Consider the following 15,683-nt stretch of genomic DNA (forward strand, 5'->3'; position numbering starts at 1 on the left):
GAGATATATAACTGTCAAATTCTCAACGGGAGTTCTAAGGATAAGGTCGGAAAAATCATCAAAGTTTTAGATCCGTCATGATGTTAAAGAATGGCGAGTCAGCGGAGCCAGGTTGAATGACCTCTTCCTGTTCCTATGTTTCCATCTTTCGGTGTTGTTTCAAGCAGAGAATTGTCAACAATAACGTGGAACATAAAACAGTGTAACGTAGGTCTGTGCCGAACGCTATTCTGAACTGAACTGATCCCACCTGCCTGCCAATGGTTGCGTATTTCTCTACTACCTTGCCTTTCACGTGTCTGTCTAAATGCCTCTTAAACGTTGCTGTCATGATGATGAGAATGAATCGAGAACACTGAGTATCAAGTCTCTCACATTTACCCTGCTGCTCTCACAACTGGAATGGACAGCTCCTGTTGCAGTTTTAGGTCAGATAATGGAGGATGCTTATCGACGCTCTACCAGACAGCATGCTCCTTCACATAGGTTTCCAACTGGGCACATGGAACAAGTTGCCATGTAAATGTTGGGGATTCAGGGGTAGATTTCTCAACTGTCGGGCTGGAGTTCTAGCTGTGGAACTAAACATGATATTCTAAACCTAGTTCTGGCCTCTTCTTCATTTACAATTTTAGATGTGAAATTCAAGTTACCTTTGTGTTACGTTCTTATGCATTCACTCTTCACGAAAGCATTGGAACGTGTCCTTGAATGAAGTCCTGGTGAAAGTTGATGATGGCGGGTGTAGTGTGTGACCTGTCGGTTGTGTGAATTTTGCAAACGAAGTTGGTGACTTGTTGCTGAATCAAATTCTATGAAGAGTGTCATGGCATGAAAGGGCATGTGAGGGCAGCATGGTGGCTCAGTGGTTAGCACTGCAGCTTCACAGCACCAGGGACGCAGGTTTGATTCCAGCCTCAGGGAAACTGTCTGTGCGGCATTTGCACATCCTCCCCGTGTCTGTGTGGGTTTCCTTCAGGTGGTCCAGTTTCCGCCCACAGTCTGAAGATGTGCAGACTAGGTGGATTGGCCATGCTAAATTGCCTGTGGTGTTCAGGGGGGTGTGGGTGGTAGGGGAAATGGGTCTGGGAGGGATCCTTCAAGGGTCAGTGTGGACTTGTTGGGCCAAAGTGCCTGTTTCCACACTGTCGGGAATCTGCTCTAAAGGCCCCTTGCCATGGGGATGTAATGTTATCTGTGAGGAATTGTTTTACTGACTCAAGGAGAGTGGACTGTGCTGTTCCCAGGAGTCAGTATTGGCAACAACCTCTCCTCAGGATAGATATTAATGAACCACACAGGTGTACAAGGTGCACAGTTTCAAAATTCTAAATGATGCAAAACTCGCAAATAGACTGAATAACGCAGAAAGCCGAATAACTGTTTTTTACCCACAAAATGTATCTTGCTGGGCATTGCTCTGTGTTCCTTTCCTGAGCCTTGTGACATGGAGCCATGGCACAATCAGGGCAACACTTGAGCGAGTGTAAAAAGGATGCAGTGCCAGAGGACATGCCGGGAGCAACACGAGGTACACAATGAAGTTAATTTCCCACAACAGGGGCATACCCCAAACAGCAGACTGAGGGGAGAGAATTCAGGGTGAGCTGAAGCTTTGAAAGTCGGTGCCCCAGAGACTGTGGAGGTCAGTTATTGAGTCTGTCCAAGAATGCAATTGACAGATTTCTGCAGAGCAAAAACATCAAGGGCTCAGGGGACAGTCGAGGAAAATCTTGAAAATGTACATTTCAATGCAGTTTTGCACTGTGTAATTAATCAAGTTCCTCGAACATCTTCGGAGCCCACGAGTGAAGATTTCATATCCCAGCCCTCAGGCAATTTGCCAACCATTAAGGTATAATCCAAAATATGGAGCTACATGGATGTGCTCTGCTCCAGTGGCACAATCGGTCAGCATGTAGTACTTATTTGGCAGTATAGAGGTGTCTGCCAATGCTGAGGCTTTGAGTTCAAGCCTCACTTGGAGCAACTTCAGTTTGTCATGTTTCAAGAGGGTATTGAAGAAAGTCAATTCTGCCAAAGTTTGCAAAAAAAAGTTCTGTGCATTGTGAAATGACTCAACGATTGACAGACAACCTGCAAATATTCACAATGTGAAGGAATATCTTCGGAGAGAGAAAAGAAGGTGATTTTTTTCAGCTCAAAGACATTTCTCACATGGGTGACTGCACTGAGTTAAATTGGGGGGAAAAGGGCTGTGAAGATCATTTCAATTTATTCACTTTGCTGCAAACTCGCACAGGTCAGTGAAATACTATAAATGGAATCAGATTTATCGAATTCAGCCGTTCGAATGTTACGTTCTACTTTAGTTAGAAATGTTATCAGATTTAAATACAGAGCTGCTGAGAGGAAGGGAGGGTTCAAAATGCAAAAAAAAAGACAGACCCTTGTATGTGGATTTCTTGGATGGAGCTCAGAAAGTATGAAATGTACCTCAAATCATCGGGATGTGGTTAAATCTTTCAGGCATCAGTGTAAAACGGGAAGCACGACAGTTCCCTTCCGAATCGAAAGGGTCTAACTTTACTATTGAATTGAAAATATATTCCATTTATAATGCTTCACGGAGAATGAACTGCCGAACTTATTCAGCTGCACGTGTACAATAAATTTCATTGCACGTGAAGTCAAAGAAATTTGAAACTATTTTCCACCTCCCCACAGCCTTTGTCTCACTGTTAAGGTGCCTGTTTGGGGACCGAGGGGTGCAGGTACAGAAACCTTTGAAGTTTACTGCACACTTAGACAGGGTGGTTAAACAGGCTTTTGGCGCACTTACCTTCTTTGCTTAGTCATTTGAATTTGGGAGTTGGGAAGTCACGGAAGTTGCACAGGACGTTGGTGAGGCCTCTTCTGGAATACAGTGCGCAGTTTCGGTCACACAGTTGTAGGAGCCATATTTTTAAGCTGGTGAGTATTAACAAGAAGGCTACCAAGATGTTACCTGTGTGGAAGGTTTGAGTTATAAATAAGGATTGGACAGACTGTGACTATTTTCTCGAGTCCTTCGGAGGTTGAGAGGCGACCTGACAGAAGTTTATAAAATAACGAGACGTGTAGACACTAATAATGGTAATTTTCTTTTCGCTGGTATGGGGCATGTGAAGACTAGAAGTCATTTATAAGTTGTGAGGAGATAATATAAAACAAAGATACGAGAGGCAGAGCATCACAATGACTGTGAATAAAACGATGGCAAGTTGTAGCAGTGAAACATGTGGCAGAGAAACGGGTGACAGTGATGCTGGCATGCGACATCTCAAATGTGTCATTTGCCAGTGAAATTCACCGCTTCACCAAGTGGAGAACATTGAAGTGAAGCAGTGACAGCAACTGACTTAGTTGGTTATTCATTCTGCGAATGCTCTTTCCGCGGATGTCCCTGTTAACATCACGCGTGGACAGGATGAAAGATGCAGCAACATGTGTGGAGCAGTGGGTGTAATTGGTAATGCATCTGACTTTGGATTAGAAAATGGAAATGTTGTATCTTCCCCCTCTGGAATGACATTGACAGCTTTCCCACATTTGCAAAAAGACAGTTGCTTCCAAAGATTTTTTCTTTTTGCAATTTTTTTTGTTGGATTCCAAGCAGCTGAAGTGATTGGATAGCTGCATTTTGGACATTGAAAGTTGACCATGAGCAACTTCAGTGTGGGACTATTTCAACTCACTGTCCATTTCATATCTCAGCTCATGGCAATGGCTCCCATTGTCAGAGTAACTGCTTGTGTTCCACATAAAGCTGCCTTTTGCCAGGGAACCGTGTGTACGTTGAGGATACAGAGTACTTTTAATCCAAAGGCCTCTGTCACTCTCGGAGGATATATCTTTGTATCTCCCTCTGTGGCTTAACATGAGGATGATTACTTCAAGGTGCTTTAGCATATTTTTATCATCTCAAACTTCAGTCCCATTCGTTGATTCCAGGGATAATCTCATTGAAATTTGCACTCTCAAATTAAGAAAACCAAAAGCAGTGGGAGAAACACTGGAAACTGGGACTAGAAAAGATCTGAACACACACACTGACAAGATGGACAAATGGTCTTTTTCTATACGATTAAATCCTCCAAGAGGGAGAGAGACTGACCTGCAGCCAAAATGAACAATAGGCTGAAAAGGCTAAAGCAGTGCCATTGAGAAAAGATGGCAAGGGCCACAATGCTTTCCCTGGTGGCCCAGTGGTTAGGGTTTGGCCCCCTCAACACTGTGGCACAGGTTTTGATTCCCATGTTTCGCCTCCCAACTAACAGATTTTGTGTTGTTTTTCATGTTATGGTTGGCATTGGGTAGTTTGGTTGAGCTGATAGTGAGAAATTCTTTCCACTACCAGGCGCAGTAACAGTTCGATTCCCTCTTCTCCGAAAGTGAGACTGACACTGCAAAGGCCCATTGGCATCTCAAACGGTCTTAGATTTCATAATGAACCACATTCACACACTCCCAAAGATTTTCGCGAGAAGATGTCAAACAGCGAAGAGAGGACACTGCTGCAGATAACAAGGGCTCAAGTGGGATTTAAACGTGGGACCTCTGAAATCCTCATCAACGACCCTCACACCTCTACACCAATGAACAGTTTCATCGAGCATCAGCTTTCTGCCGTAATCTAGTTGACTGTCATACAATGAATGACCTTTGGATGTTGGAGACAGCTTTCAAGTTCTATCTGCTCCAGAGGTGAGTAATAGCATCTTTGAACAAGCTGCTTACATTTAAAAAAAAATCTCAGTTCAGGCAGTGAAAGCAACAATGAACGGCTTTTTCCCATTCTGCCCCTGCTCCCAGGCTGCTGCTGTTTGCTCCTTTCCCCGAGCACCGGGCTGCCTTCAATGGCAGATGGATCAAACCATTTCCCCCCACGGACAGGCAGTGCTTGGGAATGGTATATGTTTTGCGGCTCCTTCTTGAACACAGGAAAGGTGAAAAGCAGAAGAGGCAGAATCAGACGACATGAAATTATAAACCACGATTGGAAACTTCCATCAAGTGACATTAATCAGAGACAAAGAGAAAGATACAGAGCTGCTAGAAAAGAGAGAAGTTGACACTGGAGACTATTCCCTTTAGAAACTTAATACAGGACATTTCTTTGCAGCATGTTTGGTTTTCAGGATTCGACTTCATACAGCAATCTTGCAGAAAGTCTTTTGCAATGCGGATGTCAGTTTCTTTGTTATGACCGGGCAGGAGTTAATATCTGACACCAACAGTTCCTAATTAAGAGAATCCAAGTGAAACACTCACTCACTGAGAGTCATCCCCAACGTCCCTGAGCTGCGGAGCTGCAGGCAGTTCAAGGGAGGGTTAAAAATGAGCCATTGTGTCTCCCTCGCCTGCTCTGTCACAGAGACAGTGAACAAAATCAGAAGTCACACGACACCAAGTTCTAGTCCAACAGGTTTATGTGAAATCACAAACTTTCACAGCGCCGCTCCTCCATCAGGTTAAGTGACACTTTTCACCGGCATCGCCACATCACAGCGACAGAGACTGACGTCATAAACCCATGGCGTCATTCCCGTACAGGAAGAAGACGTTTGGCCCATCGAGTGCACAGAGATTCTCTGTCACTTGTCTCTCTCCGTGGTTATCCACAATCGGTAATATCTGTCCTAATAACGGTGAACTGTATCTGTGACGTGATGCTGTCTCCGATCCTTTGGTCACTCACAACTTCTCATTTCACCTGAAGGACACTGCTTCCTTAAACAGCATGGGGAATTACTGCAGGGTGTCCTTTGCATGTAAAACACTACAGCTGATGTTTTTCAAATTCAGTACTTTATTCCTGCGATCTCAGAGAACAGGTTTAACAAATCAGATCATCGCAGGCCGAGACAGAACATGAGGAGGCCATTCAGACCTTCAGGCACGTGTCACCTCATTTGCGTAAACTTGGCCCATGCATCAATATGAGATATTTATTTCATTTGCATGGACTTATGGGAAGCAGCTCAAAACACATCAAAATGATGAGGTCTGATTTCAATGAGATCAATTTCAGACTGAGATCCCTGAGAGTGTTTGCAGTGAATACATTGTGCACGGGGAAGAAGGAAGCAAGTTTTAAACAAGCCCTACCTATAGTCAACAGACACCATCACTGGTGGTGAAAAGTCCTCTCTAAGTGCAGTTTTCTTTATGCTTCATGTTTTAAAATCCTATTTACCTGTTTACTGATCCTCACCTGTGGAAACAGTTTCTCATTGTCTACTACCATGAAATCTCCATTTGACCCTCTTTGCTTGAAACAGAACAATCCTGGCCGTTTGAATATCTCCACAAATCTGAATTCCCTCAGCCCCAGGCATGATGAAGCCTGAAGATTGCAACAAAACTTTAGAAACAAAATTCACTTGGAAGGTGGTAACATGGAAATAAAACAAAACAGCAACAGAATCTCCTGCTTCACAAATCTTTCAAAACTTTCTGTGATCCAATTGGAAACAAATTGTATAATAATCCCTCAATAGAGAGAACCCGGTGCCAGGAGAACAGGCAAACAGCACCGTCTCAGGAGCAGGGAGACAGATTGAGAACAAAATATTCTTGAAAGTCTTTGCTGCTTTGAATTCCCTGAACAAAGTGGGATGTACCTCACTCTGAAAGAGGTGTTCCTCTGTTGGATGGCTCGTTGGTCTAGGGGTATGATTCTCGCTTTCGGTCTAATATGCCACTGACATGCGAGAGATCCCGGGTTCAAATCCTGGACGAGCCCAGATTTCTTCTCTTGACATTCACTGAATCACTCAACCAGCTTTGTGAGAAACGAAGCTGCTCTAACGTCATTGTGAACCCAGCACAGAGAAACACTTGTTCAAAGCACAAGAGTGTTTCCGAATGTGTGCTCCGCAATCTGAATGATTCTGGAGATCGCACGAACTGCAAACACTGGAGACAGAATTGTTGCAGTGTGGAACTGGAGGAATGCAGCAGGTCAGGCAGCAGAGGAGAAGGAGAAAAGTTGACAGTTAGGTCCAAGGCCAATCATCAGAATGAATTCTACCCTTAATTATGTATGTGTGAAAGTTCAGGAAGCTGTGAGGCAAAGTGACTGGAGACAGTGCTGAACAGGTTTGCGTGAACACTGACGCGTGTGAAGAATGTCATCAAGAAAGATAGATTGGAAAGTTGACATAGTTCTTCTTGGAGAACAGTAAACTGGTCTGAGTAAAGCTTTCCAAGTTGTGAATGGTATGAACAGGAGAACTCCCAGGATAAAAATGCTCACATGCCTGTAAAGATCGAGATCAATTAGGCAGAGGTGTAAAGTCATGACGAAAAGAAGTAAGAATTACATGACATAGCACATTTTTATACAACGACTAAGTGGACCTGTAAATCCCTGCCCGACTGCAACAAAGAGGCAGATTCATGCCACACAAAATGGAATTTGATGGTTCTGTGAAAAGCCACAATGTGCAGAGTTACAGGTAGAAGGCAGGAGAATGATATTAAAACAGACACTCATGTACTTATTGTGGAGACCCGAGGCACCCACAGCGAAGGCGAGCTACATGGTCTCCGTCTGCATTTTGACAAATTTTGTGATTCTGAGTGGAATGACAGCTCGACCAACAGAATGTGGGAACTTAGACAAAGGTAATACTTACACAAAGGTGACATGCCTAAGCCACAGAAGATTACAGAACAACAGTGAAGATCTTTTGACATCATTCTTTAAGGTACATGCCACACAACAGTTGAAAAGCTAAATACTTGTTGAAAAAGTCATGAGCTAGAGCAACAGAGTGATGCAGCGGGAGCATGCTGGGCCCATACTCCAGAGATCGAAAACTCGAAACCATTCTCTGCCTTTTGCTACAGGCATATTGCGCTCTGTCCCGCATCCTGTGTTTTGATCAGTTCTCTGTTTCCCATAGCTTCATGTGCCTGAAATAAATATCTCATATTGATACACTGGCCAAGCTTGCAGAGGGGAGGTGACATACTTATGAAGGTCTTCTGCTTTCTCTGTTGTCTGCCCTAAACTGAACTGTAAAACCTCTTATCTGAGATGGGAATAAACTGAGGAAGTTGAAGCACATCAAGTGCAGCTTTTTTTTTCATTTCTGCCAGTAATACCCCATGCCGTTTCAGATGTGAATATTTGGAGGATCAGCAGTGTGAGAGAGCATGGGAAGGCACAATGGTTCAATGGTTAGCACTGCTGCCTCACAGTGCCACAGACCCTGCTTCAATTCTGCCCTCGGGAGATTGTCTATGTGGAGTTTGCAAATTCTTCCGGCTTCCTGTAGTTGTTCTTGTTTCCTCCCACAGTCCAGAGATGTGCAGGTTCAGTGGACAGGCCGGGCTAAATTCCCCGTAGTGTTTGGCGATGCGTGGGTTATGGGAGGAGTGGGGTTGGTGGGATGCTTTGAGGTGCAGTGTGGACTTGTTGGGATGCAGGATCTGTTTCCACTTTGTAGGGGTTCTGTGAGCATTATGGTGCAGACACCACCATTAGGGAGATATATCACTGAGAAATACAAGTGGTTTTGGGACACTGTGGCTTGATGGGCTGAATGGCCATGGATTGATGACATCACTTTCCCTGTCTCTGAGAGGGAGCGGTGGGAGAGAAACAATGGCTCATTTTGAACTCTCCCTTCTGCATTGTACTGTTTGCAGCCCCGCAACTCAGGGCCGTTGGGGACGTCCATCAGTGAGTGAGTGTTTCACTCAGGTTCTGTTAATCTGGGACTGTTGGTGTCAGACATTAACTCCTGCTCTGGATGCAGCAAAGGAAAAGACTCCCGCATTGCAAAGGTGTTATTTGCAGGGTTGTTGTGTGCAGACAAATTTTGAACACCAAACAGGCTGCAAAGAAAGATCCCATTTTAAGTTGTTGAAGGGACTAATCTCCAGTTTTGTCTTCTCTCTTTTGCAGCAGCCCTCCAAGCTTCTGTCCGTCTCTGATAAATGTCATTCGACAGAAGTTCAAATTGTCATTTATTACTTGCTGCACAAGCCTGATTCCACAGCTCTGCTCCATCCCTCTTCCAGTGCTTGAAAGGGAGCGGTAGAGCATATACCATCTTCCAGCACTACCTGCCCATGGAGGGAAATTATTTGATGCATCTGCCAACGGAGAGAACCCTGTCCCAGCGGAAGGGACAAATAGAACCGTCCCAGGAACAGGGAGACAGAACGAGAAGATGTTCTTTGCGGTTTTCACTGCCTGAAGCAATGGGGAATAATTGTCCAATCAACATGATCGGACTGAGGTAGGGACACTACCACTGCGTGAGTGGCATCTGATTTATTGTTAAGTGGGACTTCATCAGACTGGGTCCTTAGTCTCGTGGTCTGATTGGCACTTCAGCTTGATGTCGTCAGTGCAAAAAGTTGCAGGTTTGAATCCTGTGTGAGGCTTTATTGCCTTTGACATGTGTTTCATTTTTAATGTTTGGTAGAACATGAAGGTGGCTCTTTATGAAATCAATTTCAGATTATGATCGAAAGCGTCTTTGCTGTGAATATATTCCATGCATCCACTTCGCCTGAGGAAGGAGCCACACTCTGAAAGCTCCTGATTTCAGATAAACCTGTTCGTCTGTGACCTGATATCGTGTGACTTCTGACTTTATATCACATTCGGAGGAAAATGAGTCAAGTTTTAAACCATGTCTGCTCACAGTAAACTGGCTTCTTCAGTGGGGATGATAAGCGCTATGTCAATGCAACTTTGTCTCTTTCAACTGTCCTTAAATGAAAGTATCTGTTTACTGACCTTAGTCAATTGAAAGAAATTCTTGCTATCAGCTTAATCAAACTACCAAACCCCATCACTACCCACCCCCAACATTATAAGCGGCTCCAAAGTTGCCAGCTGGTCGGTGGAAATGTGGAAAGGAAACAAAACAGCGAACCCAGTCTCCAGCTTCGTAAATCTTTCATCACACTTTGTGATTCAGACTCAAGGGAAAGCAAAGGATCAACTTTCTGATTGAGCAGAATAAGGCAAGGCACCTTTCCCTTCTTTAAGGCACGGGGAGATTGATTCTGATGCTCTCGGTGTCATTAGCTGATCTGAGACATCGAAATAGTCAGAATTCAGTGTAAAGATCAGGAATACAAGTAGAATCTCGGCTCTGGCACGATCGGATACTTGGGAACAGACAAGAAGTGGAAAGGCTCGAAGGGAGGTGGCTCTGGGTTCAGGAGAGCTGGCTTCTTGTGACATGGATGTCTCTGCAGTGGGTGGAATAAGACTCTTTCTGTGTCTCCACAATGAATGTCCCAGACTTTGTTTTGGAAAAGTAAAACTGGCAAAAGACAATTGCACTTCTTGTGAAATCACAATCTTAATCTGAAATTTCATTGCTCATACCTCATTACTCCACAGATAGAGGTGATGAGACACTTTCATGAGCTTCTTGGCATGTAAGTAGAGCCCCTTTGCCATCAGGGAAGAAATTCCAGGATTTAGACCCAGGTACACTGAAGAAACAATGGTTTGTTTCCAACTCAGAATGGTGAGATGCTTGGGGGTGCGGGGGGGGGGGGGGAGTGTGGGTGGTAATTTTCCTTTGTATGTGCTGTCATTGTCCTTTTAGACTGAAGGAAACTCTCACTGGGCTGATTCTGGCCGATTCAGAGTGAGTGTTGTCTTTGTTACCAGGAACCTGTTCACAGCAACAAAAGGGAGCATTCGGTGGCTGCCCCGGATTTGTGCTCCTCCCCCGTTGTTCATCTGCCACTCTGCAGTTTATACTGCTTCACCTCGCTCTTCCGACCAAACATCACTCGCACCAGCTGCTTCCTGCCATTCCGAATGGTCCGCCTCAAACACGTGGAAGAGCGAACAGGAACGTGGAATTTCATGGACATTTCTGGCCTGTGGAGGAAATGATATAGTCATAATTTCAGATAATCTTTTCAGGGCACCTTTCGATCTTGGAAGCAGAAGATGTAGAAAAATTACCAAAGGCCCCAGTGAGACTTGAACTCACGGCCCCTGGTTTACAAGACCAGTGCTCTAACCACTGAGCTATGGAGCCAGAAATGCAGATGCCGGAAAGGAGTCTCATGTATTAGAAATGACAAAGTATTAGACAACTGGAGATGATTATAATCAAGACGTAACAAAACCAAAACACAGCAGAGCGGCATCACATGCAGAAGGACGGGAGAATGCCAGGCTGAATCAAATCGTGTCCTGAGTGACGTAAACAGATCTTTCCTGCTCGTCCAGTGATGACAATTCAGTGCCATCACTGTCTTAGCCTGTTAATGGTTATCATTTACAGTAATAAATACAAAATATTGACTGATCTTTAGAAGCAGAATTACGTCACCTGTCAGTCAAAATCGATTCACTCCATGTTACAGTTCCACAGCAGCAATGCCAGCTGAAACTGCCTGGCGTGCAATAAGTTTAAAACAAGAACAGAGGGGAGGTCAGGAAAAGTGAAGGGCAATGGTAGTTTGTGAGAGGTGACTGGAGGCCAAGTGGAGCCAGGCTCAATATAGGTGCTGAAGACTAGTCTTCACTGTTTACCCTGGTATACAGATCACATTGGATCAATCACACAAGGATCCTCCTTCGTGTGTTGTCCTTTGCACATCACAACTCAGGTCAGTGCCTCGAGGGGCTCGGATACTTTTAATTTGGCAACTAACTCAGGTCAGTGGTGCACAAACTAAGCTGTGTCAGGACACTATTTAAACGGGCCACCACTCATTGCAATGACCCAGAACTATGCAGAAAGAGGAAGAACACCAATACAAAATGTTCGCTTTGAATGGCTATCCCTGCAATTTCATCCGCAGGTACTGACTAAACAGCAACACGAAGAGGACACATTATGCCCGAACACACTGGACACACTGCCACACATCAGGAACATATCAGAACTGACAACTTCTACAACCACTAGGAATTACGGTAGCACACAAGCCCAAAGCCATGCTACGACAAACATTCTCAAGGATTAAAGACACCATACCCACGACATGCAGAACTGACATTGTTTACAAAATACCGTGCAACGATTGCCACAAACATTATATCAGACAGACAGAAAGGAAACTAGCCATCAGTATGCATGAACATCAGCTGGCAGCAAAATGACATGACAAACTTTCCCTAATATCAGTACACCCGGATAATGAAGGCCATCAGTTTAACTGGGACAACATAACCGTAGAAGTGCAATCCAAACACAGACACATATGGGAATTCCTAGAGGCATGGTTCTCAATCCATAATGCAGTCAGCAAACATATAGAATTGGACCCCATATGCAACCCACACAGAACAGAATGCACAATGACAGAAGTTGCCGGAACAGACGGGGCAGTATAAATTCCAAGTGGAGGAGAACAACATCGCTTCTTCGGAAGTCTCACTCATGAAGTTACGTCGCATGGTGACGAAAAGTCTGAATGAAAACAAGCCAGCTGGGCGAGCAAGTTTACAACTTTACTTGTTAAATTTACTGTTTAATATGTGTCTCAGTGTCAGTCTTTGTAATATTATACACACACTGTTCTACCCGCTTCTCCTGCTGGTTTCCCCACAAAAGGCAGCTTTATGTGGAACACAAGCGGTTTCTCCTGACAATGGGTACCGTTGCCATGAGGTGGGATATGAAATAGACAGTGAGCTGAAGTAGCCCCACACTCATGTTACTCATTTACCTTTCAATTTCAATTTTCAATTTCCAAAAGCCAGCGATCCAATCACTTCCACTGCTGGGAACCTGACAAAAACAGCGCTGGGCAGACATTCCTCTTCGGAAGCGTCTGTCAATTTGCAAGGGTAGAAAAGCTGTCAACTTCAGTCGAGTGAGAGAGAATACAATATTCCAATCTTCCAATTCAAATTCAGATGCCGTATCAATTACTCCACTGGCTCCACACGTCTTGCTGCAGCTTTCATCCTGTCGATTGCGATGTAATCAGGGATACTGGCGGAAAAACCATTTGCAAGGTGAATATCCTGCAAAATAATCACCGTCCCTGCTGCACTTCAATGTTCCCCACTTTGTGAAGCGGTGAATGTCACTGGCAAACGAAACACATTAGCCCTCACATGCCTGCTTCACTGTCACCTGTTTCTTTGCCACCTGTTTCTCTGCTAGAACTTGCCATTGTTTTATTCACAGTCATTGCAAAGTTCTGCCTCACATATCCATTTTTATTAAATTATCTCCTCGCAACTTAAAAACATCCCCTAGTCTTGAAATCTCCCATCCTTGGGAAATGATAACCACAATTCATACTATCTACATGTCTCATTATTTTATGAACTACTAACAGGCCGCCTCTCAACCTCCTAAGCACCAGCGAGAAAAGTCAATGTCTATCCAACCTTTCTTTATAAATCAAAGCTTCCATACCAGGCAACATCCTGGTAAACTTCTTCTTAACACTCGCCAGCTTCATAATATGCGTCCTGTAATTGTGCGACAGAAACCGCACACTGTATTCCAGAAGAGGTCTCATCAACATCCTGCGCAACCTCAATATGACTTCCCAACTCCGAAACTGAAACAATCGAGCAATGAAGGCTGCCGTGCCAAAAGACTGTTTAACCACTGTCTAAATGGGATGTAAACTTCAAATAATCATGTACCTGGATCCCCTAGGTCCATGAGTAGGCACCTTAACAGTGAGAGAAAGTCGGTGGGAGGATGAGGAATAGTTTTGAATTTCTTTGAACTCACATCTGAAGAAATTTATTGTACACATGCAGCTGAATAAGTTCAACAATTCATTCTCCATGAAGAACTATAAATGAACCTGAGCATTTTTCAATTAAAAAGTAATGTTAGACCCTCTCGAGTCAGAAGGAAGCCATCGCTGTTCTGTTTCTGAGCTTATATTACCCAACAAGTTCTGCATCATGTCCATATGAAGATGGATAAGGGAGAACCAGTGGATAGAGTGTACCTGGACTTTCAGAAAGCCTTTGATAAAGTCCCGCATAGGAGATTGGTGAACAAAATTAGGGCACATGGTATTGGGGGCAAAGTACTGAGCTGGATTGAAAATTGGCTGGCTGACATGAAGCAAAGTGTAGTGATAAACGGGTCCCTTTCAGAATGGCAGGCAGTGACCAGTGGGGTGCCACAAGGTTCAGTGCTGGGACCACAGCTGTTTACGATATATATTAATGATATAGACGAAGGCATTAGAAGTAATATTAGCAAATTTGCTGATGACACAAAATTGGGTGGCAGTGTGAAATGTGAGGAGGATGTTATGAGAATACAGGGTGAGTTGGACAAGCTAGGTAAGTGGACGGATGCGTGGCAGATGCAGTTTAATGTGGATAAATGTGTGGTTATACACTTTGGTGGCAAGAACAGGAAGGCAGATTACGACCTCAATGGAGTCAATTTCGGTAAAGGGGAAGTACAACGAGATCTAGGTGTTCTTGTACATCAGTCAATCAAAGCAAGCATGCAGGCACAGCAAGCAGTGAAGAAAGCTTATAGCATGCTGGCCTTAATAACAAGAGGAAATGAGTACAGGAGCAAAGAAGTCCTTCTGCAGCTGTACAGGGCCCTGGTGAGACTATACCTGGAGTATTGTGTGCTGTTTTGGTCTCCAAATTTGAGGAAGGGCATTCTGGATATTGAGGGGGTGCATTGTAGGTTCACGAGGTCTATTCCTGCAATGGCGGGACTATCATATGTTGAAAGATTGGAGCGACTGGGCTTGTATACACTTGAGTTTAGAAGGATGAGAGGGGATCTGATTGAGACCTATAAGATTATTAAGTGATTGGACACTGTGGAGGCAGGAAGCATGTTTCTGCTGATGGGTCAGTCCAGAACCAGAAGACACAGTTTAAAAATAAGGGATAGGTCATTTAGAGCTGAGGTGAGGAAAAACTTCTTCACCCAGAGAGCGGTGGATATATGGAATGCACTGCCCAGAAGGCAGTGGAGGCCAACTCTCTGGATACTTCCAAGAAAGAGATAGATAGAGCTCTTAAAGATAGTGGAATCAAGGCTTGTGGGGATAAGGCAGGAACAGGATACTGATTGTGGATGATCAGCCATGATCGTAATGAATGGTGGTGCTGGCTCGAAGGGCCGAATGGCCTGCTCCAGCACCTATTGTCTCTTGTCTATTCATTCACCATATCCTGATACATGAACTTTGGATCACTCCCCAAAGGTATCAGTAACTATTGCGAATCCTCAGTTACATCTGGAGAATTTGTTGTTTGGTGTTTCTGAACCAGTGCAAGTCATGCAGTGAAGTTGCACTTGCAACGATGTTCGGTAAGGAGTTACCAAATGATCGTGAAAGAACAGTGATGTTTTCCAAAAGAACAATTTAAATGTTTTCACATTTTTGATTCAATCCAATGATCTGACATATTACACAATGTTGTGACAAAACAATATTTGATACCAAGCACTTATTAGGACAAGTGACCCAAAACTGGCCAAAGAAGTAGGTTTCAAGGAATATCCTGAACGAACAAAGGGACTTTGAAAACCGGGATGTTTAGGGAGTAAATTCAAGAACTTATGGTCTTGGAAACTGAAAACATGAAAAAGGTGGGAGAGGTAAAACCAGAAATCTACTGGAGGTTGGAAGTCAGGGAGAACAAATGTCTTGAAGGAAAAAGCAAAAGAACAGTAGATGCTTGAACGTAGTAACACAAGTGGAAATTGATGACAAACTCA

General features: G+C 44.0%; 1 non-coding gene across 1 annotated transcript; it reads right to left on the bottom strand.

Moving 5' to 3' along the window:
* Window positions 1-10,960: 10,960 nt before the first annotated feature.
* trnat-ugu (transfer RNA threonine (anticodon UGU)) lies at window positions 10,961-11,033 on the bottom strand. The gene has a single exon. It is a non-coding gene; the product is annotated as a tRNA-Thr (tRNA).
* Window positions 11,034-15,683: the final 4,650 nt, after the last annotated feature.

This window comes from Stegostoma tigrinum, unplaced genomic scaffold (assembly GCF_030684315.1).
Source record: "Stegostoma tigrinum isolate sSteTig4 unplaced genomic scaffold, sSteTig4.hap1 scaffold_94, whole genome shotgun sequence".
In the NCBI taxonomy this organism is placed as follows: Eukaryota; Metazoa; Chordata; class Chondrichthyes; order Orectolobiformes; family Stegostomatidae; genus Stegostoma; species Stegostoma tigrinum.